Raw genomic sequence first — 24,156 nt, 5'->3', positions numbered from 1 at the left:
ACAGAGGTTGCTTCTCAGCTTAGTGTTCAATGAGCACTGCCACAGTTATCAACTGAGAGCTTTCTTTGCAAGAGTTGCCATTTTAGCATTCGTATATCGTGTGGCAGGTACGACGATACTCTATGCCCAGGAAAGTAAAGGAAAATTCCGTTACGAAAAGATCCTGGACCGACCGGGAATCGAAACTTCAGCATGGCGTTGCTTTGTAGCCGAGGATTCTAACTCCTCGGCTAAGGTAGGCCTCTCAACAACTGCAGTATTCATATCATGGTATAACTATTATGCAATTTGTTCCAGGTACATTATTATTGGTACAGTTGACTCTCCACATCTCGATGTTCTACATCTAGATATCTTTCCCTATGTCGATGATTTTTTTTTTCGGTCCCTTCTTTCTGCATACGTGTTTACCCTCCATATCTCGATATCCTCCTTATCTCGATGTGATTTTCATTCCCGATTTTCTCACCGTATGACGATATGCCCATTATCAATGGTTACTAGACTAGATATTAGGGATGGTACACAAATTATGTCACGCTAAATTTCGACTTTTTCGACCCCCCTTTGTCACGTTTTTTGTATGAGTCCCTCGCAAATTTTGTAAGGCTTGACCCCCACATAGAGCGTGACGTAATTTGTGCATGCAGGGTTCAAAACAATTTGCAGAGACGAAATGACGTCTGTTTGTTTTTAGTTTTCCTGGCAACGCAGTGATTTTCAATCTAGTGTTTGTTAAAAATGTGTTCTATATCTCGATCTCTTCCTATCGCGATGGTCCCTTAAATATCGAGATATGGAGAGTCGTCTACTTACTTGTATTATACTTATACTGATTGGCAATGTACCACAATTAGTAACAAATTCGATAAATAAGAGCAGTAAACGGAAGCCTCAAGGAGAGACTGATGATTATCTCATGCACTGCTATGGCAGCGTCCATTTATTACGTAACGCTAAAATTTGGAATATTCGACCCACTCCCTCCCGTCCATAACGCTCTTTGTATGAAAAATTTCAAATTTTTGTATGAGCCGTAACGCCTTAGCCTGAACCCCCCCCCCTCCCCCTAGAGCGTTACGTAATTTGTGGATGCCGCCTATCTCCCCGGTCTAATCAGAGCTGTAGCAGTATACGATAAATAGGCTCCCACGATGTGCTGCAAATCAGTGAGAGTGAGAGATTCTCTAAATTTTATCAGGATTCAATCCTTGGTCCCATGATATATATTGCAATCATCGAAATGATGTCCTTTTTTAGGGTCCTGAAATCAGCTACAGAACATCCCGAAAATAATTGTCAATGACCTTATGTTGCAATGTTGCATTGCAGTGAATTCTGATCCTTACTGCAGAAACGACACTCCAGTGTAAACATCTGGATGTAATCACCGATGCAGCGGAGCTTTTCGGCTGCCCTCAAAGAGCAGTGTGACATCGACATAGCCAGTAAGGCCATCCACCTTATGTTTTTAAACGTAGGTTGGAACTGGTGCGTTCTAAAACACAGTTTCAACCCTAACCTGATTCAGGTTAGAGCGAACTACAATTTGCTTGTCGTGGGTGTGTTTATGTTAGTTCCTAAAAACGAAAACGGTATTAGAAAGAGCTCGTAAGGCACTCAGATGGCTTCGATATGGCTTCTAGTTGCAGACGTTAACAAAGCGAAGAACTTGGGCATACTCAAAGTAGGCTGGTCGGTTTGCCGAATGAGCATAAAACAGCCTCCAGAAGTTTGCTTCAAGTGTTTCGGGAAGGGCTATAAGTGTTTCGTGGAAATGCAACGGTCTCGACAGAAGTAAGCTGTGCAGAAAATGCGGCCATAGGGCAAGCAATCGTAAGCAAATCGTTAATTTCCTGATATGTGTTGACAAAGCAGACAACGGACACTCGGCACAAGCGGAGTATCAAAGCAGCCAAAACGGATGTAGCATAGTTGAATTTAAACAACTGTTATGCAGCCCAGCCAGGGATGCGAAAATTACTGTAGCAAACATTTACCATTCACATATTTCTACACGACCATGAGTTCAAGCGATCCCTTAGCCATCTTGGGGTAATGATCGATGACAGCTCAGCTTCGCTAGCCACGTTGAATATGGCTGTAAAAGGGCATCTACGGCTATAGCGGCGCTTTGAGGATGATGTCTAACTGCTCTGCTACAATTGCCAGCAAACGCAAGCTCCTGGCAAGCGTGGCGCTATTCATACTAAGGTATGGAAGACCAATATGGACAAAAGCGCTTAGAACGAACAGAAACCTAAAGCGATTGGGAAGCACGTTCAAGATCATGTGCTTCAGAGTAGCATACCGAATGGTATCTAAAGAGGCCGAGTGCATCATAGCCGGGATGACGCCCATCAAGGAAGATGTTCAATGCTTCAACCAAAGAGGTACCAGAGGAGTCCGCAACACGTGTAAAGAGGCAACGCTCAGAAGCTGGCAGCAGGACTGGGATAACTTCACTAAGGGTAGATGGACTCATCGGCCAATACCAAATGTGTCAGATTGGTATGGTAGAAACCATGGGGAAATGAACTTCCACCTGACGCAGTTTCTTTCAGGACATGGTTGCTATAGACAGTACCTGCATAGGTTCGGCACTCAGAATCTCCTGCGTGCCCCACTTGTGCTGGTGTGGAGAAAAACAGCGGAGCATGTCGTGTTCGATTGCCCCCGTTTCATTGCTGTGAGAAATAGCATGTTCGCTACACGCGAAGTGACACGTCCCACGACAACATAATAGAGCGAATGTGTGCCGAGTACTGGAATGCAGTAACTACGGCTGTCACTCACATTGCGTTACAATTGCAGTGCATATGGCGCGCCGAGCAAGAGTCGGCTGCAGAGGATTAGCCCTGCCGATGCTGATCCCTTGTAACATTGTTAAGGTCGGCTAGGAGAAGCAGTTTGCCTAAAAAGTTTTAATTGGAGTAAAATTTCATAATAGGATTTACTCTTTTTATTGTACTATGACATAAGTTTAAGTGAAAAAGCGTCGTTTGGGACAGTTTTACCACATTGAATTATATTACATCACATTTGTTACAGGAATCTAATTCTATTGGGTTAACTTTTTGGAGTATCGGAGATACTTACCTTAATCATTGCTCTTCATCTTTCAGCACTTTGTTCATCTCTACTAAATGTAGTTTGTCCGTATTTTAGATTGTGCTCAATGAGACACTGTTTTATAATCTTAAGAATTGATGTGTAGCATGAAATGGTTTGTGCTCATCACATTTTGATCTCTAACTGATTCCCCAGGAACCTGCTACAATGGTTCCATATGAGTTGAAACAGTCTGAATATACTACTGGTTTATGATTCAATTACAAACACTGTAGTTTTATTCGATCCGACGGACTCCACGGAACATCCATAAAATACGGAACTAATCATCCGAATGGGGTTCCCAGTACAGGTCAGTAAATTTGTATAGTGTTTTGTTAAAATTTTGTTATTGAAATCGGCTGGAAATTATGAAAATTAATTTGATTTTCAGATCCACCTTGTGGTCATTTGTCCATTTGCTCAATCGGCATCACGCCGTTCACAAGTTTCGGCGGCGGCGCGGGCGCGTAGGTAGGCATGGAGGAAATTAAATATATTATTATTATTATTATTTATCTTTATTAGGGAGATTTTCAGCCCTTGGATGGTTCATCTCCGTTTAAAGACTAAATTAAATATATATTTTTTGTGAATATGACAGAGACAAACAAAAATATGGTTTGTGCGTTGGTTGTTTTAACGAGGCTATAAACGCAAAGCGATCGATCACCTTTTGTCACAATAAACATAAACTACACAGACAAACAGACGTCACACTCTCATCATTGTCCATCGACCACCTTTTTAAGGCCTTTTGGTGCGTCATCACAAAATGGCTTCTTCCAAAAACATTAACATATTGTTATGATGGTATTGGTATTTACAACATCGATGAAATATAACTGCTTATCACCTGATTTTATGGATAATTCATGCGAAGAAAAATGCTTCAGGTTGTATTTCAATATTTAATCAACACTTTCAGATACAGCATTATCAATTTAGCGACAATATACATGAGATTTATATTCTCAAAAAAAAATCTCCGATTTCATGCCGCATTTCATTGCCTCACACAACTACACTTGTAAATAGAAGGTGCTTACCTTTTTCATTGTAATTCTGCAGCAAGCATTTGTTTTTTGGATTCAAAAATATGGTAGATGGCCAATCCGCCACCCGCAGCGCTCGCATAATTTTTGTTCGCGATTGACGTTTACACACTACCGCCATCTATTGGCCCGTCGGCCAAACACACTACTTTTAGCATTGGGCGTACATGTCCTCGTGACTATGATTTTGATCGAGATTTGTTCTATGTGTTACGTCTGTTTGTCTGTGTAAACTATTTCAATTAAAAAATACTTCCAGCCTCCTGACACCGCCCATAAAACCCCATTGAAAAATAACGAGCAAACATCTCTGGTTCCTACTGGGAAGTGGTTCCCACTGACATCTCAATGTTTGTAAACAAATATCCCTTTAAGGTCTAACAATCGATGATGGCGAAATCTTTTTCTCCGAAAAATTTCTTTTCTTGCATAACATCATTAATTCGAACAAACAAATGGTTGCAAACTATTAGATTGCAGTACAGCAAGTCAATTTTGGTTGATGTGATTAGCTAGAAACACATTTTAGTATTGGAGGAAAATTTCCCTAATATAATTAGGCCAATGTACGTTGTTGCTCTTGAGTTTGATGCACACCACAAAAACATGGCTGCCTAGCACCGGGTTGAATACTTCACAATTAACAGAGATTAAAATGCTGATCTGATTATGTTTACATTGAATAATTGCTAAGGGAATGCATGGAGGATTTTTTGTTAGAATTTCTAAGAACATTCTAACATAACATATATGTAATTCTTGACAAACCTTCAAGATTTTTGCAGCAAATCTTAAAAAATAAATCTTGGAGAAATAAATGGTGAAGTACCTAGGATAATTTACCTATGAGTTATCATGGATGAAACTTATGGAGATGTAGTGAATTTTACGAAACAACATTGATAATAGTGCTGTTACTTTTAAGTAATACGCCTCCAGTTAAATTTTTATTCATAAAATGAGCGATCAGCTGATCCTAAACGACTTGTGAAATGGACTGTTGGTATAAAAAAAATCCAAACCAAACACTGGGACGAACACAGAGGGAATCATTTGAAGAACCTGTACGGGAATCCTGTTACATTTTTTTGTGAAACTCTTGGACAATTCCTTCTACAATCCCTTGTCAAAATATAGAAACATTTAATGGAAAGATCTTTTAAAAGTCATGAATCAGAAGATATCTTTATTGGAATAATTGCAGTATTTTTCCGGGAACTCGAGCAGGAATACAGGGGTCGCCCATTATTTACGTAAGAGTTTTTGAAGGGATACCTCCATAAAAAATCTCTGGAAAATTCTCAGAAGTGTCATTCAAGGAATTCATTGAAGGTTTTTCTTTTGAAAAGTTCCTGGAAGAATAATTGATGGAATTCCTAAAAAAAACTCTGGGCAAATACTTGAACAGCTCCTTGAGGAAATTCTTGCAGAACTTTCATTTAACGTAATTCCTGGGAGAATCAATAAATAAATTGCTGTGTTAGAAACTCCTAAGGGACTTTCTGAAGGACTTGTTTTCACATAAAATGATTGAAGAAAATTGTAATGGAATAGTGGTACTCAGCCTAACTGATTATGTGGGCCACTTAAATGCTTTCAAAACATGACGCTGGCCGCCAGTTTTAGGCTGTTTAAGGCTCAAGAAACATCATGATCATGAAGCGTTGAGGTGATTTTTGTTTGTTAATTTTATAAGAGACGCTTTAACCACTATCGGTCATTCGCGTGTTAATAACATCAAACATCTGGATTCAGTTAGATGCAATTTTGAAGCCCTTAGGCTTCCGATGCTCTCTTTTTGTATTCAAGATTTTTGCAAGGTTTGGTGAACACGTAGAAAAGCAAACGAATTGCCCATGATTTTAATAATCGGTTTCGAGAACCTAAGAATAACGAAAAATTGCTGTGAACGTCATACGACTGAATAACACATGATGCAAATAATAAAACAACACAAAAATGTGTTACTTAATAAGTATTGAAATAAATATGTGATTCTACATTTAAAAGGATATGTAAAAACGATGTCACAATTATTGAAATTTATTAACTTATTAACATGTTTTTTTCTGAGTTTGCAGTCGAAATTTGTTCGCGTAATTTGTGACTGTTGTAGTTAGAGTTCCCAATTTTCTTGAGATTTCCCGAGAAATATTGCAATCTCCCGGGATCCCGAAAAAAATTTCTAAAGCGAGAAAATAAATCAAATTTTACGCCTTTTTTTTTTCTTGAGTGCTTTGCGAAGGCTCAAGCTATCCGATCTATTTTTCGCGCGCTCGGAGTGTTTTTTTTTTAGTTAGCACTTCCTTCGCTCGCCATCGGAGTTATTTTATATTCCTGCTTACACGTATTACGCTGCAATAGTGACTGTTCAGTCGAGGATGAATTACCAACTGGTGAGCTCATTTCATGCTTGTAATAACACATTTATATCATGACATGTATTTTTTTATGAATTTGTTGAACAAACTATGGATGGTTCGTCACTTTAAGTGTTGACATAAGCGCTCATTCATGTTTATAAAATTTCGAGATTCATTGTGATGTTTAAGATGTCGACGCATTGATAAATAACTTTTTAAACAGAGGTTACAAGAATCGCATCACTTACCAAGGTGAATCCTGATCATGTAGCTTTTAAGCCCTCCCACTAACAAAACTCCTTCCCGTGGCAACCATGAAGATGCAGAGGTATACTCGGTCTTTAGTAACAATGGATGTCACACTAACATTCCTTCCCTTCCCCAATGACCGTAAGGACGTGGCCGGCGCCGTTATTAACAATACTAATTTCAGAGTCCTAGATGGAGATGGTATGCTACTCCCAAACTTCATCTGTTGGTTCCCTGTACAATTTCGATCATTCTTGTCAATCACAAAGTAGCAACTACGAATTGTACGGTCATCAATGCTAATGCTCAAATTTTACGCTTTTTATTCTTCGGGTTCTATCTTTATTATATTTATTGCCGGCAATTTTATGTTGTTCTTTTTTTTGTAAGTAGCTGACTTATTTTTTCCAAAAGAATCAGTTGGTTTCGTTATTAATGCTAGGTTTGAAAGCGAAAATGTTTAGCTTAGCTTAGCTTAGACTGACTACACATATCAATGGTTGCTATTCCATGATTGACCGACGACAGTGAAAATGCACAAAGAATCAACTAGAAGATCGGCTGGGATTGGCCATAATCTTTTTCAGTGTGCATAATTCAGTGCCTCTATTTATACAGGGTCAATAACGGCGCCGGCCACGTCCTTGCAGCCAGGTGGGATTGGGGGAAGGAATGTTAGTGTGTAACCTTTGCCTTTTGAAGACCGTGTTTGCCTCTGCATCTCCACAGAGGTTACTGGGAGGGATGTTTATTAATGGGAAGGATCGTTGGGTCACAGGATTCACTTTGATTAGCGATTAGACCATGATAAATAATGATTTGTGAGGTCTATACATGCTTATATCTAAATACAATATTTTCATTTGATATGAAAAATTTCTATGTAGAGGAAAATTTTGCCGACACTTGAGGTGACGAACCATTAAAAGTTTGTTGAACAAATATCTAAATATAACATTCCTACAGCTGTCAGGACGAAAGCATGTGTTATTATATTTTACTTATTTGAAAAGAAACAAAAAACTCGATTGGTTGGAACATCATAGATTATTCTCATGCCGACACTTACAGTGGCGAACCATCCAAAGTTTGTTGAATAAAGTGAACCTTTCGCAAGTCTATACTTGTAGTGTCGAACCATTCAAAGTTTTTTTTATTACAAAAATAAAGGTAAAAAGGGGTGTTCTGAAAAAAAAATGTTAAACATAAATAATTCATGAATCAGAGTTTGTGTCGACACTCACAGTGACGAACCATTCATAGTTTGTTGAAAAATCATATTTACATCCCACCATTGTAACGATTAAATGTGCAGTCATACATATTTTATAGATTAGAAATAGTAGCATGAAACGAGCTCACCAATTGATCCGTTATCCTTGACTGAGCAGCCACAATCCACTCTCAGCTTCACTCGTTTGCTCGGCTATATAAAAGCAGGGCTGTTACAACAGGCACGAATTTCGCGATTCTCGCGGATTTCGCGGATTTGTAGCGGATTTGGCCAGCCAAGCGCAAAAATCGTGGGTGGATAAAATTCTGTCGCGAAATTCGCGGATTTCCCAAATAATGCGGCAAAAATTGCAGTTATATACATACAGTCGTGATTTCATAATTAGGAAATTTCTATTTAAAACGGAAATTTCAAGTCGTCTTCTCCTTGAGAACAGTAAAGTTCAGTTAGTATAGTCACTGATATAAAAAATACTGTTTAAGGAAATATTAAAAGCAGTAACATTTTATATGTAAATCATTTTCATTTTATTTGGAGTCATTTCTCTCGAGGGTCGCTAGTCAATCAAGAGACAGTTCCTCCCTCAATTCCTAATGACACTAATCTAAAATTCGATTCTATTGACGGCGATCTATAGGTTCATGACTTTAAGATAAACTGGAAATAAAAAATTATACCGTTCAAATCCTGTGAGTTTGAAGGACATTTCTCTTCCGTTAAAAATCATAGAAAATGACGCTCAGTGAGACCACTCAGCACATTTGGTTTGGCTTTAAAATATTTGAAATCAGAAATGTGTCAAATTTACTGAACATGAATATAATATGTCAAAATATTGAACCGTGTAAAAATTTGTACGGATAATATGCAAACACTCTGGCTGAGTGTTGGTGCTGCAGTCATAGTTGGTTACCCTATGAAATCTTAGGATCGATAGAAAAGTTTAAAATAATAGATGGCTCCGCAGTCAAATTAGGAGTTTTGTCAGTGAAGAATAAGTATTGTTAATCTAGAAGATACAAATTACTTGAAGTTAATGGAAAGCAGCACTAAAAATTGTATGTTTAATTAATGCTATATTTGACGTAAATATAACTAAATAAAACCTCTTGCAGTGTAAGCTGATCACCATAAAACCATTTTACGATCTGCTTTGAAATTCAGTGCAACGGTTGAATCACCACCACAACACACCGGTTAAAAAGTTAGCACCTGGTGAAATCGCTCAAAACAGTGGCGCGGGAAGTGGGTAGGACAGGTAGGACATGTACTACGCACGAAAACACCTGGGTAGGACTGTCAAAGGATTGTCCTACCCACGATTCGACAGCAGAAAGGTTGAAAAATAAATTAAACAATTTATCATTTGTTCAATATACATCCAAACTCGATCAACGTCGTAATACACTATAATGTATTTGATGGAGTTTCTGCGTGATGAAACATTTGTCAAGCATCTTCAGTTTCTCCTGAAAACTTTCGCGATTAGGGTCACTTCTTTGCAAAGAAAAACAAACTACACAAATTGGCACAATTTTTGGTGTTTATCCATTTGTTATCTACAAATAGATGAGGAAATAAGAACAACCTCTTTGGTTATAAAGGCAAGTAGTTTGGCCTATTTTTGACAAATTTGTTTAATAAAGATATATTCATTTTTTTTTCATTCATTTACAAAAGTTGATCCAATGAGTAATTCCAAAGGCAGGACTGATATTAAGTTTCTTTTGAGAGATTTGGTCTCTATTTTAATGTAAGTCTCTAAGAAATCTCTATTTTCAATAGAAGGTCTCTAAACTATCTATTTTAACCAAAATGGTGTCTAAAGTCTCTTTTTTCTTATTCTGCTTGCAATGAATCCTGATGCGAAATTGTACAAGCTCCAAGTAACCTTCGGAGACTATAACGTGTTCAACAGGCTCTTCAAGAATTTCGTCTCAGATTCCCCGAAGAAAAGCTTTAGGAATTATCATACTGATTCAGTATACTTTCAGGGTCTCCTACAGGGATCTCTCCAGAAACACTTCTAGCAATATCTCAACCGATTCTCCCAAATTTTTTTCCAATGATTTTTCAAAGGATGCATAGAAAACATCCTTTAGATGTTGATCCAGGAAGTCCATGAGAACTCCAAAACTACTACCTCCAGTAATTTCCTCAAGTATTACTTTGATTACCAAAATTATCCTACAATTTCTTAAGGATTTTTTTTTTTCACTAATCCTTTAACCGAATCCTCCAGTTGTTACACAGAAAGAAAAATCCATGTAAATTTCAGCGAAAAATCATGCACATAAAGGGAATGCCAGATATGTCGCAAATTTACATGACACATCGTGTAAAATTATATCAACATCGTGTAAATTTATGCGGATTGACGCGTAATCGGTTAGAGTCCATGCTAGATTACACGATGTTTAGCGGAAACTTACATGATGTTGATGTAATTTTACACGATGTGACGTGTAGATTTGCGACATATCTGGCATTCCCTTTATGTGCACGATTTTACGCTGAAATTTACACGGATTTTTCTTTCTGTGTACTCTAGGAGATCTTCCAAAGATTCGTACAGAATTTCTTTTTAAGAAATTCAAAATGGTTCAGTGCAGAGTGTTTGAAAACAATAGCTCAAAGGATTTTTTTTTTATTTTTAAGAAACCCTGCAAGAGTTTCTTCGCCTGTTCATGTGGATTTCTTCAAGAATTCATTCACGTTTTCTCTCAGAAATCGAAAATTCCTTGAGGGGTTCTTCAAACAACCAGTTTTACCAAGCATTTATTGAATAGTTTGTCAAAAAAATTTCATGCAATCTTCAAATTTAATTTAATAATAATAAATTTCTATAGAGCTGTTTTTCAAGAAATTTCTTAAGAAAATCCTAAGAAATACTACTCCGAGATTCAAGCGATTTTTTATCAGAGAACCTTGCACATTAAGGGTGACTTAAACAAGTTTTGTAAGAGGTATATCTAGGATTTCTTTAAAAATTCTTCACGTATTTATTTTTCAGAAAATTTTCTAGTTATTTCCCAGGAAACATTCCTGGAAGAAAAAAAAAACTTCCAAGATTTATGCTTAGTTTCCTGTTTCTTTCAAGAAAAGCAAAGAAATCTCTTTACTGAATGGGTCAAGTAATTTCCTACAGGGAGGTCCATTTGATATGACATTTCTTCTAAACTGCGTGCTGCGATAAAAAAATGAGATCTTTTTAAAAATTTCTGAAAGCAATTTTTTCATGCATCTAGATAATCGGTTACTTTCCTTTTCAACAGCAAACCACCATATAGAAACATGAGAAAATCTCAAAGAATTATTTTTTTGTAGAAATCTCGGCAATCTCTGGAGCAATTGCAGAAAGTAAATTTGAAGAAATCTCAAGTTGCAATCTTGCATAAATCCTGAAAATCAAATTTTACAGGAAATCCTTTGGAATCTCTGGTGAAGTTATTGATTGAATTAAAGAAAACGTTTGGCCGGGAATATTGGAGGATGTGCCAGAAAAATCGAAGGATGAATCACTGGATAAAATCGTGGGTGTATGAACTTCTTGAAAAAATCCTCAAAGATTATTACTGAAATAATCTTTGGAGATTCTCCATTTCAGTAGTTATCCTTGGGAAAATTCATGTTGAATTCTTGAGGTATCATAAATCAAATTCTTAGAGAAATTTTCTATAAAAATTCGTAGAGAAATTCAATGGAAAACAATAACAAAAATAAAAAAAAAATCGATGAAATTCCTAGAGAAAATCAATATAAAACAAATTCAGTAATACTTGTCGTAATGTAAAGAGGAATTTAAAAAAAAAAAAAAAATCTTGGATCTTAGAAAAATGCCTGCTCTGATTCTATGAAGAATCAACGTTTTAAATCTTAGCTCTTTCTAGGTTTTGTTTTCCTGGTTCCTTCAATTTCCTATTTTCGTCGCTACCAGCTTTGTTAAGACGAAAAGCATTCTAAGTCTGGTGGTAACGACTCGCATGCAAATGAGGGGGTTAGAAGCAATAAGGGGGGTCAGGGACAAATACCTTGTTTTAAAAAAATCTATTTAAAAGTTTTTTTTAAATGTCACTTACACGCTTTACGTTTGAGCCTCTAAAACATATATACTTAAAATTTCCAGTCCAGGGCCAAAATTTTTCTTTGCCACATTGTGCACAAAATATTTGCCAATGTTTGTCCTACCCATGGTTTCGAATGTGGACGCGCATCTGTCAAAATAAAAGTAAATTTTTGTTCAGCAACAATGTTGTAATAAAAATGAATCATTTATAAATTTGTAATTTTGAAGAAAACTGTTGCACACCGATGAGTGAGGAAAATTTTTAAAAAGCATAATGCAGCTGATATCAAAACTACTATTATTTTGAGCGATTTCACCTGGTGCCTAACTGTTCAATCAAACACTTCAAAAATCTTTAAAAATCTTTGAAATTACCGTCATCTGTTCCCGACATATTGAAGCAAGTAAAATGACGTGAATCTAAGTCACAAATTACGTAATTTTCCGTCACAATGGACTGAATATAATTCGAATCACAAACATTTTCAATCACATTGGACGTATTTTTACAAGAATGACGTATATTTAAGTTTTATTGCCATCAAATTTATCAACGTACGTAATATTAGTTTTTATAAGTGTGCAGTACTATGACGAATTTTGTGATAATGAATTTGAAGAGATATTTAGAGTTGTATGTCAAAATTTCATGCGTTTTGCTCATAACAAAACAAAGTTACAGCATGCCAAAGTTGAGAATTTTGTATGAAAATCGGCTTTCACTACTATTATTCTGAACACAACGGTATCTACATTACATTTTCAATACTTTCAATACGTCGTGACCCATTGGAAGCCCACACAATAGAAACCTCAGCCAGCGCAGTTGTTGACTAGTGTAGTGTGCTATTTCCATACATAAAAAACAATGCGCTCTCAGGCTAGGCATTGGATATATAGAAAGCGTTGTGTTTGGATGGGCATCTAATTCTTCCGAAAGAGGTGCACTTTGCGAAAGAGGACCTCGTGATTATTGAGCTGAAATCGAATTCAGGTTAACTTCTGCGTTCATGGGTCCTCTCATGGCGTAGTGGTAACGCGCCCTAACTAGAGATCAGGGAGTCGTGAGTTCGATTCTCACTGAGAAGACGTGTAACTTTTTCGCAAAGCTTCACATCAATTTGTCCATTTAATCCAATTGCAAAATATATGTAATGTTTAGCTTTCGGTAGTTGTTAAACTTCCACTCGGCTGGTTAGCCGTAAACCACGATTCTTAATTAAAAAACAAATACTTTTGTGTAAAATTGTAAGGTCCGCGTAATTAAACTGATTAGTTTACAAACCAGTTTTTATATATTTTTTGTTAAAATTTGGAATTTCATTTCTTTTAATATATATAAGGTCTTGTTAAAATTTCATCGAAATTGTTTTATAGGTGACTTAGATCTGCCCTGTAGAGTTGGGCATTTTGTGTCAATTGTCGAGAGAGTTTTAAATGTATAGTCCAATGTACTGCCAAAAATTAATGAATATTACTGAAAAAAGGTAACAATTTTCGTAAACACAGAAATTTGTTGAAAATATTAAATTATCACAACAATCTTGTATTTTAACTTCAAATTAATTGAGTATTAAGACTTGAAGTTTTATAAAAATAAAAACAGTTTTCATACAATCACTGGCATGTATTTAAAACTTATTGTTTAACTATCCGCATCTTATTAACAAAAAAAAAAAACAATATTTTTAGCAACATTATTTTTAAAACAATATGGTGGTGTTCGCCTATCCATGTATGTAAGTATAGTTGCAAGCTAGGCACTACCATTTATTGAAATGCACGGTTTTTTATAAAAAATATATTGAAGTATTGATGACAAATAAACTTCGAGTGATATTGTTGAATACGATTTTCTCCAAGAAAAACTCGAATTATTGGATTTTTCCGCTTTTGCCTTTTTTTAGTGTTGACAGGAATCCGTATACCTACCGTATTTTTGTCTTGCTCAATTGTAGATACCTTAAGATAAGGCGAAAATAATCACTTAGTACCATTAAAAACTAGTTTTTGATCGAGCACGTTTACGCATTTTTAATAATGAGTTGTAAATATGCAAATGAAACAGTTTTTTTAGGCGCGGATTGGAGTTCCTAGGCGCGGATCAAATTCCTGAAGTCGCGATTTTCGCGGATACGATTTTAAGATTCTTGTAACAGCCCTGTAAAAGCACTCAGAAAAAAACTGGCGCACGACCCGAAAAGGAAAAACAAACTGACAACAGCTCGGGCTTTCTTAACGCACTGCCCAGGAGCAAGCGTCAAGGTCGAAGGATCAAAAAGAACTAACCGATCGCGGCACTTTTCACTTATTCTAATAGAACTAACTGATCACGTCACTTTTTCTCTTACTAGACCGACGCGCGACATGTTTGATCCTGTCCTAGGTTTGAAAGCGAGAATGTTTAGAAAACTAAGCAAAAATTAATGTTATAAATAGAGTATAGCTGATACTTGACTAATAGTATATCTTATTTTCTAACATAGAATAAAACTTTTCAAGTACTGGAATAAGTCAACTAGCGTTTTACATTGAAATTGTGACTATTTATTATTTATTTCTTCCATCTTTTACTGTGACTTGTGACTGTTATATTGAACAAAATCAATTAAGTTGTTTTAGCTATCCCAATTTACGAAATAAATTCTCGAATGACCCTTTATCATGAAAAGATTTAGAGTCATATGCAAAAATCTTTCTTGGACGTTCGTATTGTCGAAAAGTGACACATTTACGTAATAACTTTTTGATTTCTAGAGGAAAACGAATTAGCATCAAAATCAGTTATATTTTTATGTCTAATGAGGACATTAATGAATATGACATGTGAAGTAAATTGTACGATGTCTATTGTTTGAATATAAATGGGTAATTCTTAAAATTTAACTTCTTGGGAAATCCTGGGAAACAGAAAATTATTTGCCGGGAAATACTTCCCGGGATTGAAAACTTTAGTTGCAGTTGAATTTAAAAACAACTAGCTTGAATACTCACAGAAATCGTAAAGGAAGTCCTGGAGCACTGTCCATAGAAATCCCCCTGTAAAACGCTTGGCAAAATTACTGTGAAAATTTCTTAAGGTATCCCAGAATTTTCGAGATAAATTTGTGGAAGAATCTCAAGAGGTACGTTTGGTGTATTCCATGAAACAGTTCTTGTTCTGTAAAAAGTTCTTGGACATTTTTTTTAGATAAACTACTGCGGTAATCTCTTTTTTAAGATTAGGAGGAATCGTGACAAGATTTTTGGAACAATCCTGGATTTCAATAAATAATCGATGTACCACTGAAAAAACATGGTATAGTCTATGAAATATTTCATGAAGTGATGTCTGTAAAAATATCGGTAGTTATTTTGGAAAAGTTCTGAAAGAATCTAAAGTAGAATTTCTCAAAAAGTCATAATGTGACCCTTTGAAAATTCCGGAAAAAAAATATTTGAGTGATTCTAGAAGAAACAGTTAGTGCACTTCTTTCAAATATTTGCAAAGCAATTCAAGGAAAAATCATTAAAACCCCCCTAGAGAACTCTTGGAAAAAGTTTCTAGATAAAAACCAAATGAAATTCTTGCTGAAATCCGTTTTGGATTTGCTGAATAATCTCCGAATCGAATTCTTCAACAATTTCATGGAGTAAATTCTCAAGGGAACTTTGTGGAATGCCCTTGAAAAGTTTCTGAAAAAAAAAAATCCTCAAGGAATCCTTTCCTCTCAGAAATTATTAGAGGAATATCTGTATGAATTCATTTTTAGACAGAGTTCTTTGTTTTATTTATAGAATAAATACTTCATAAATCTGTGGAACACCATGCTTGTCAAATTTGTTAAAATTTCTGAAACAGCCTCTGTTGCGGCGTGGAAGTGGGATTTTTGCTCGGGTGAGCGTCCGTCAACCTGTTGCAATAGGGGACAGGACCGATAGCTCGACTGGAGGGGGCTCTAATGACTCTAGCCATGGTGGAGGGAAAGGCGGTTTGGAATTTTTACTCTCTAGTACTTAATGGTATAAAGGTTGAATGAAAACTGAAATACGCGGCGGCTCGAAGTTAGACGGAACAGGGGTGTGAAGGACTTACACGCTATGTCTGAACCAGACGATTATAAAAATCGAATGTACATCGGATTTTTTCTTGCTAGAGATCAGTATTTGGTCTATTTTTTCATAATCGGAAGGTTTTAAAATATTCTATCGGTGAAATTTTTTCCATACATTTTGTATGGGAAGAAATGCGTCAAAAACTTGATTTTCATGGGATTTAGTATGGAAAATGGCTAAAAAGTGGAAAAAAAAATCAATATTTTATCGATGAAATATTTTAAAACTTTCCTATTATGAAAATATAACCCAAATATTAAACTCTAGCGAGAAAAAATCCGATGTACATTCGATTTCTATAATCGTCTGGTTCAGACATAGCGTGACTTATAAATAACACGGAAACTTCGCTTTGGCGTGAACAGCCTCTGAAGGTTGCTAGAAACTTGGATGTGAACGATAAAATCCTACCAAATATTCAAGGACAAATCCAAGCAGAAATTATTGAATGAATCGCTGCTGAAACTCCTGGAATGGTTTCCGTGAAATTCTCGGGAAGAATTCTCAATCGATCTACGGCTCCTGGTATCTAGGATTTCTTAGAAATATCTTTTCAATAATAGATATTATCCTTGTAAGAACTTCAAACGTAAGGCTTTTTTTTTTTCATAAAAATAATATCAATTTTTTCGAGATGGATACCCTATTCGGCGTCCGCGTGACGTAAAACGAATCAGCAGCGGCGCAGAGGTATAGTACCTTGATCATTGACCAGACACCCCTGCCCCTCCCCCATAAATGACCACGTTGTTTATGAACGACCCCTTATGTAAGTATGGAATTGATAAAAAAAACATGATTAAATAATGAATGATAATGCTGGAATACACCAAAATAAAAGCGAACTCCTGGACCTTCACCAATAAAAATGTTTCCCCCATATAAAGTCTCCTCTTTTTCTAATCTTTCTCCCAGTCGAACAGCCTTCAATACGGGCAAAACCTTTGACCACCAAGGTTGAGCCTATTCACCTCACTGGATTAAATCTTATCTGCACCTTCAAAGTCATTCATTACTCTTCTTTTTTGAGAAGTCCCTTCTGTCACATTGCTGCAAACGCACCGGTATAGCTGTAGATAAGTTTCCAGATGACCGCATCGGTAAATATCCAGCTGTTCAGCAATATCAAGCTGCGAGTCGTAGGTTTGAATCACACCGGTCGAAGATCTTTTCGTAATGGAAATTTTCTCTACTTTCAAGAGTGTATAGTATCTTCGTACCTGGAATACGATAAACGAATACAAAAATAATTAATAGGCAAATAAAGTTAATAACTGTGGAAGTGCTGATAAGAACACTAAGCTGAGAGGCAGGGTCTGTCCCAGTTGGGATGTAACGCCAGAAAGAAGGAAGGAGATGTGGGATTCCTAACAATGCCTATAAGTAGAATCGGCACTGATAACAGACTCATCTAAAAAAAATGTGTATGGTTTTGCGAACAATTCGTGGAAGTCTTGGTGAAGCTCTCTAGTACGGTAATGCAACCACGCATTTCAGCGTGTGTAAACGTAAACGAGGGGTAACTCAATGGAATACCTGCTGGCTTTCGAAGATTTATTAGACTTCGATGTTCGGACCGAGCTCGATTCATCAGCTGTGATCTAGTTTTAGAATATTTATGTTTTTACTATAGTTACAAACAAGCTGAACCGCGATTTGGTTCATAGTCTTGGTTGCAACAAAGAATGGTTATCAATTGCCGTCGAAGAGACTCGTTCCTACTACGACTGTTACAATTAAAACGTACGTAGGTACTTGAACCGGGTTTGATAACGCCTGCTGGCTTGGTAAGACACTACATAGTCGTCGTTTTCGAAGCCGGGCCCGATGAGCGTATTGGGAGGAGGGATCAGCCTGGTCCGTAGACCAGCTACTTCAATCGTTTGGTGAAAGTCTTACGGTGCGGTTGCAAATCAGCTCCGGTTTTCCGAAGTGTTGCTCGAAGTGTTCTACGCGTGGCGAGGCGTGATTACATTCACTGGCAGTTGCACACCGGTTTCCGGCGCTTTGGCGTGAACGAGTCTAAGTTTAAGTTTGTGGGCATTTGTGGTGTGGTGATTTGTTGGAAAAGTGGGAACTAGTGGCGGTTTTGGATACTTGCTGTTGTCGTACCTGTGTGACGAAGAATTATTTGTGAAGAAACAGTGCGTTAATTAGTGATTTGGAAGATCTGAGAGATCGTCAAAGGTAAAAAAGATCTGTATGATCGTTAGTGATTCAGTGTATTTTAAGAAGTCATCTGGAAAAGATCGTTGACCCAATTATCGCTTTGATTTGTGCTTAGTGTTCCTACTAACAGGTCTTATCTGGTTAAACCGGTAAGTACACCCACTCCATAAGATAACAAATATACACACTCGTCCGGCAAATAGCAGCATTTGAGTCATGCAGAAGATGCGTGATCCACCGAACGAATCGTCCCTGGAACTCACATTCAAAGAAAAAGGTAATTAGCCAAGGTTTTTGGGGATCGAAGTCTCGAGCATAGACTTCAATTGCCCCGACTGATAACTAGGTATCATTTCTCTTTCTCTCCAACGATAACACAAAAATGTTTTATTTATTCCTTCGAAAACGCAAACAACGATCCCGTAAGTGAACCTGTGTCAACCGGCTTCCGATGCGGTTAGAACTGGTTATGGGCTGTTTTCAGAAAGTACACAACACTCACAAGAAATTATAGATTGCTGTTTGCCCTCCGTTCGATATCCCCACGTCGTCTATGACTTCGTCGGTCCACAAGAGTGGTTGTTTTGATGATGCAGTCTGTAAGGAAGATTGTAGCCATTTAATTACAACGGTGACGCTTGTGGTGTTTATTCGAATTTTTCGGCTGATATCTGGATGGTTCGACCAGCTTATTCAACCGAAGCGACTTGATGTCTGCACTAAACAGCTAGGGTTATTTGAGATAATTTGGAACCTTTGATGAAAAATATGTTACAAAACTGCACTTAAGGCTCAAGAATCCATTGTTGAAATCATCAAAACTTCAAAAGCAATTTTACGGTTCAAAATTGAAATTTATTCGATTCAAGTATGTGCACCGGTTGGAGAATACAATAAATGAACACTTATTTTTTAAACTTGCTTCAATGAAAAAACTGCTATTTGAAATTTTAAAATAAATGATGGATTTTGTCCTCTTTATGTCTAGAAAATTTGTACATTGTGATTTTCATTAAGTTTAAAAACTCTTTCAGATTCCAAAATCTTTTTAAATACCATGAATACTTCTAAATGTCTGTTTGAGATGAATGATGGACATATTGTGAGGTTTCAGACGAATTATTCATTGTTACATCTAGCTGGATTACAAATTCGAATAGCAGAAAACTTAAAGATCATTACCAAATCGCTATTCACTGATTAAAACACCAGTGCTTCCTACCCCAGATGAACACATTATACCCTAAATCACCCTATGAACTAAATATTTACCATTGATATACATGAGTATAGATTGGTTGCACGTGTGTGTAACGAAAACAACTAGTTGTGAAATTGATACCTAATCTCCAGACGAATTGTATAACGGTGTACCAGACGGTCTGCGCCATGATGATCTTGACCTCTTTCTGGAAAACAAGGAAGGACATCGGAATGTTGTCGAAAAGTAACATTTCAAAGACGCTACAACGTACATATGTTGTAAATTACTGCGTTTTATGATCTTTTACGCGATCTCGCCGAATTATCCAAGGAATTATTAAACAGAGGACACAAAAACGATTTGAAGCAATTGCAAAGATCTAAATATATTTCTAAAGATTATTGAATCTCTTCAATTCGGTCGCACAAAATGAGGTATTTCTCCAATAGAAAAAAAAACTGTACAAAGAATCGAAGCGCATATTGGGCTTCAAGGAAAACATATAAAAAAGTATTCGGCACCTTCCGGTTGTTTTTTTTTTTACTTTTTTGATTTCCATCCAAACTTTCGCACATTTCTATTGTCTGTTGTATCAGCTATCTTTAATTATAGAATTTCTCTAAATCAGATGGTGTTTCAAGGGGTCGTCCATTACGTACGTCACGCAAAAATAGGGCCCTAAAGACCTCTCCCAATTTTAGTATCAAACGTTTAAGTTTAGGCCAAAAACACATGTTTACTCTATTTTTGAATGCTTCTCGTTGAGTACAAACATATTTTTTTCCGAAAAGCTAAACATTACATATCATTTGCAATTGGATTAGATGGACAAATTGATGTGAAGATTTGCGAAAAAGTTACACGTCTTCTGAGTGAGAATCGAACTCACGACTCCCCGATCTCTAGTTGGGGCGCGTTTCCACTACGCTATGAAAGGACTCATGAACGCAGAAGTTAACCTGAATTCGATTTCAGCTCAATAATCACGTGGTCCTTTTTCGCAAAGTGCACCTCTTTCGGAAGAATTAGATGCCCATCCAAACACAACGCTTTCTATATATCCAATGCCTAGCCCGAGAGCGCATTGTTTTTTAGGTATAGGAATAGCACACTACACTAGCCAGCAACTGCGCTGGCTGAGATTTCTATTGTGTGGGCTTCCAATGGGTCGCGACGTTCTCAAACGACCGGTTACGGAACATGAGTCCGAGGAGAGGACATGGCGTAGTGGTAACGCGCCCCAACTATAGATCGGGGAGTCGTGAGTTCGATTCTCACTGAGAAGACGTGTAACTTTTTCGCAAATCTTCACATCAATTTGTCCATCTAATCCAATTGCAAATTATATGTAATGTTTAGCTTTTCGGTAGTTGTTAAACTTCCACTCGGCTGGTTAGCCGTAAACCACGATTCATAATTAAAAACAAGTATATTTTTTCCGTTTTTTTTCAACTTTTGTCACACTCTTTGGCTTGAACTTAAATTTAATCGTGTCCCCTCCGAAAAGTCAGATAGGAACAACCCTAGTTTTAAAAAGGCGTTTTTAACGACTAGTGAATGTCAAACATGATCAAAAGGTGATTTCGTTATACGTACATTTTGGTTGTCTGGGTAGACAATGGGGTCCTAAAATTTTTAATGAAATTTTGTTTTTATTTTACAAGACGAAAGAGTATGTTGCAACCACTTTAGCAATTTTTCCTGATCAAATAACGGTTATATCACATTTAAAATTAAATTTTAAAAATAGGTTCAATTTTGAACCTTGACACTTAAGATCATGTTTGACATTCACTGAGTCGGCAAAAACGCCACAGGGGCTCATCTTTTTAACACTGGGGTTGTTCCTATTTGACATTTTGGAAGGGACACGGAAAACAAAATACACCCAAAATTTGAGTTTAAACCAAAGGGTGTGACAAAATCTGAAAAAAATGTTTTTTGGCCGTAAACCAACGAAAATCATTTAAAAATTAAGTAAACATGTGATTCTGGCCTAAACTCAATCGTTTGGTACTAAAATTAGGACAGGGCTTTAGGACCCTATTCACTAAATCGGTCGAGATAAATATCATTTACGAATTACTGTCTAGAGGGGGACGGACCTGGTGTAGTGGTTAGAACACACGCATCTCACGCCGAGGACCTGGGATCGAATCCCATCCCCGAGATAGTCACCGACAAAAAAGTTATAGTGACGACTTCCTTCGGAAGGGAAGTAAACACGTAGTAAGTAAAGTAAAGTAAATATAGAATATAATGCAAACTTGTGTTGGTAGTTTTTAGCGTGCTTGCAATCCAACCGAACATTTTAGTTTGTCCGGAAGAAAGAAAAAGACTATATGAACGATAGATGGCAAACGGAGAAATAGAGAGTGAGAGAGAGAACATTATTTTGGATTGGATTTGGATTGGATTTGGATTAGATTTGTATTAGGATTTGGATTGGATTTGGATTGGATTTTGATTGGATTTCACACACGGCATGGCAGCAGTCGGCCGTTCTGGTCTATCACGTTGACGACTGCGGTTTTGGAGGACGTACGTAGTTGCATTGAAGCGATGAACCTAAGTTTTCACTCGACACTACTAGATTGCTGGACATTGTATTCTGGTGCGGGGATACTCGGGTTTCCATAGTTGGATTGGACACGTTGTTTTTTAGGCCTTAGGTTGCTTTATCGTTGTGAAGTGGTATATGATGTCGCTTATGGCATCTCTGGTAAATGGTTGATCAAGATCACTTGCTGGAAGTGTTCCCTTTTCGAAAACAGTTGAAGCAGGCACCAAATGTCTATACCAGTGGTTCTCAACCTTTCTGCAGCTACGACCCCCTTTGAAGTTCCACAAACATCTCGCGGACCCCTGAAGTGGATGATCTCGACATGAAAATTTATGGAAGCTTTCCAAAGATCTCATAATGAACCAGCAGATATCCTTAGCAGGCACACCCAAAAGTCACGTCTGTAATTAGTTAAAAATAGAATTGAAACTATGATTGAGCATTGATGGCTGCTTGGGCACGTCAGGAGTTAATCATCAATATTAACCTCCTTTTCCCGAGCAGCCTAGATAGCCGCGTAGTGTCGGTAGCGGTTGTTTCAACTGGCTAAGAATTAACACTACGGACTGTCTGTTCCGGTGGTAAAAGTCCACCTCACAGGTGACCCTTAATTTATGGTGTGATGCGTACCGTGCCTAAGAATGAATGGTTAGGGGGGTCTAAATAAAACCTAACCGCAAACGGAGCCTGTGGGGTACCAGGGCGCCCTCCACAGTATTGAGTCCTTCCTGTGCTACCCGGAGCAATGGTGCAGGTGACCTTGTGTTTCTCCGAGATAATCGGCTGCCCTTCTTCAGTCTCTATCTTGAGGCTTAATAAGGGTGGGATTATGAATATGTTGACATTTAATTTAAATTATCACCTATATGGATTCGCATTATGCGTTTTACACAGTGTATTCTGTGCTCTTTCGCCTTTGGCGACTTTAAATAGATACCGATCTGGTTTTGTCGTTGCTGGTCTTTTTCGTGCTGAGATTGCAAAAAGCTTAATCCTGCCTAGTTTGGGTAGTGGCTACGGTTAGGTTAGCTCAGATCAATCTTCAGCATAAAAGAACAGCAACGATCAATCTTTGCAGACTCATGCAAAATGGTGCAGCCCAAGTGGCGCTAGTTCAAGAACCCTACTTTCGTAGAGGGAACTTCTATCTAGGTAACCTTGTGGACCCAGTTTTTGCTACTTTTAGCAAGCTTGAAATGGCAAACTCGCGCTCCATGCCCCGCGCATGCGTGCTCGTTAATAAAGCAATCGTTGCTACATTCACTTCTGAGTTATCTACCAGAGATGTATGTGCTGTCACAATCGATGTTTCTGTTGGTGACCTCAACAGGAAATACGTCTATTGTTCGGTATATTTACCACATGATGAACCATCCCCAACGGATGACTTCAAACGAGTTGTCGTACACTGCGTAACAAAAGGCCTTCCGCTGATTGTGGGCAGTGATGCCAATGCTCATCACATCATCTGGGGCAGCTCGGATATCAATTTGAGAGGCTCCAGTCTGATGGAATACTTAAGTAGTACAGACCTTGGACTACTTAACATAGGCAATCGCCCAACCTTCATGGTTTCTAATAGAGAAGAAGTGTTAGACATAACGCTCTGCTCGAATAGAATCAGTCACGAGTTGACGAATTGGCATGTATCAGATGAGGAATCATTATCTGATCATCGCTACATCTTCTTTGAACATTCAAATGTAACTGCGCAGACTTTGCGTTTTAGGAATCCCCGGTCAACAAACTGGGAACTCTACATTGAATTGGTTGCGACCAAATTTCATGGATATTCTCCGTCCATTGAAAATCCAAGTGATCTGGATGATGCCGTTGATACTACAACATCCTACATTATGGAAGCTTTTGAAGAAGCATGTCCTCTGCGGTCTGTAAAGACTACAAGAGGGACCCCATGGTGGAATTCCGATCTGACTAGACTCAGGAAACAATGTAGAAGGAGTTGGAACAGACGCCGTTCAGCTGGATCAGAGTCGTTCAAGTCAGCTCGCAAGGCTTACAAGAAGGCTCTTCGTTCTGCTGAACG

The 24,156-nt window shown here is 37.5% G+C and overlaps 1 protein-coding gene across 1 annotated transcript in view; it reads left to right on the top strand.

The window, feature by feature from the left end:
• Positions 1-18,027: 18,027 nt before the first annotated feature.
• Positions 18,028-24,156, top strand: part of LOC5570471 (nocturnin) — a 144,320-nt gene continuing 138,191 nt past the window's right edge. Inside the window, exon 1 of the mRNA XM_021845787.1 lies at positions 18,028-18,491. The gene's annotated coding sequence lies outside the window, so the exon portion shown is untranslated. The remainder of the gene's footprint in view (positions 18,492-24,156) is intronic.

This window comes from Aedes aegypti, chromosome 2 (genome assembly GCF_002204515.2).
Source record: "Aedes aegypti strain LVP_AGWG chromosome 2, AaegL5.0 Primary Assembly, whole genome shotgun sequence".
NCBI classification, from domain to species: Eukaryota; Metazoa; Arthropoda; class Insecta; order Diptera; family Culicidae; genus Aedes; species Aedes aegypti.
Note: the sequence above shows the minus strand (reverse complement) of the source record. Positions and strands in the feature narration are given on the sequence as shown.